Below are 1,753 nucleotides of genomic sequence, written 5' to 3'. Positions count from 1 at the left end.
CGAGGTGCGCACCTTTGATGCGATGCCTTCACTAATTTCCATAAAAGGCAAAAGAAAACGAGATTTTAAAATTTCCGTTTTGAAAGATAGTGAGAAAAAGGGAATGCTGGTGCCATCTTGAGCCCGCCCTGGTGCGCAGCCCAGCCAAGGTGTGCGCACCAAGGTGCCCACCCTGGCGAAGGTGCGCGCCCGGGCAATTAACCCAACTTCCAACTTCGCGCGCGCCAGGGTGGGAGCGCACCCAACAACCGGGCCTGGGAAGAGCCAATGCGAGAAACCCCACCAAACGCTCTGACAAAAAAAGAGGGGGCGCTCCAGTAACCCCGCTTCGGAGCGCACCCTGGGCAAACCCAGCGAGGGTGCCCACCCCGGCCAAGGTGCAGGCGAGGTGCGCACCCGGGGCAAACCGGGCTCCGACAACGTGCACGCCGCACCTTGGAGCACACTTCGTAGCGCTCCCGGGTGCGCACCTCAGAGCACACCAAGGTGGGCAGCGAGGTGCGCACCTTTGATGCGCTGCCTTCACTAATTTCCAGAAAAGGCAAAAAAAAGAGGAGATTTTAAAATTTCCGTTTTGAAAGATAGTGAAAAAAACGGAACGCGGGTGCCATCTTGAGCCCGCCCGGGTGCACAGCCCAGGTAAGGTGCCCACCCTGGCAAAGGTGCGCACCCGGGCAATTAACCCTACTTCCGACTTCGTGCGCGCCAGGGTGGCAACCGGGCCTGGGAAGAGCCAATGCGAGAAACCCCACCAAACGCTCCGACAAAAAAAGAGGCGGCGCTCCAATAACCCCGCTTCGGAGCGCAGCCGGGGCAAACCCAGCCAAGGTGCCCACCCCGACGAAGGTGCACGCGAGGTGCGCACCCGGGGCAAACCGGGCTCCGACAACGTGCACGCAGCACCTTGGAGCACACTTCGAAGCACTCCCGGGTGCCCACCGGCGTTGCGCACCGTGGTGGGCAGCGAGGTGCGCACCTTTGATGCGCTGCCTTCACTAATTTCCAGAAAAGGCAAAAAAAAATGAGATTTTAAAATTTCCGTTTTGAAAGATAGTGAAAAAAACGGAACGCGGGTGCCATCTTGAGCCCGCCCTGGTGCGCAGCCCAGGCAAGGCATGCGCACCAAGGTGCCCACCCGCGGTGCACGCCCGGGGCAAACCGGGCTCCGACTTCGTGCAGGCCGCACCTTGGAGCACACTTCGGAGCGCTCCTTGGTGCGCACCATGGTGCCCACCAGGGCGCACCCGGGGCAAACCGGGCTCCGACTTCGTGCACGCCGCACCTTGGAGCACACATCGGAGCGCTCCCAGGTTCGCACCAGCGTTGCGCACCTTTGATGCGCTGCCTTCACTAATTTCCAGAAAAGGCAAAAAAAAACGATATTTTAAAATTTCCGTTCTGAAAGATAGTGAAAAAAACGGAACGCGGGTGCCATCTTGAGCCCTTCCTGGTGCGCAGCCCAGGCAAGTTGTGCGCACCAAGGTGCCCACCCTGGCGGAGGTGCGCGCCCGGGGCAAACCGGGCTCCGACTTCGTGCACTGCATGGTGCCCACCAAGGCGCGCAACCCAGCCAAGGTGCCCACCGCAGCGAAGGTGCACGCGAGGTGCGCACCCGAGGTGCACACCCGGGGCAAACCGAGCTCCGACTTCGTGCACGCCGCACCTTGGAGCACACTTCAGAGCGCTCCTTGGTGCGCACCAGGGCGCGCAACCCAGCCAAGGTGCTCACCCCGGCGAAGGTGCACGCGAGGTG

The sequence above is a fragment of the Cryptomeria japonica genome, unplaced genomic scaffold (assembly GCF_030272615.1).
Source record: "Cryptomeria japonica unplaced genomic scaffold, Sugi_1.0 HiC_scaffold_166, whole genome shotgun sequence".
NCBI lineage: Eukaryota > Viridiplantae > Streptophyta > Pinopsida > Cupressales > Cupressaceae > Cryptomeria > Cryptomeria japonica.
Note: the sequence above shows the minus strand (reverse complement) of the source record.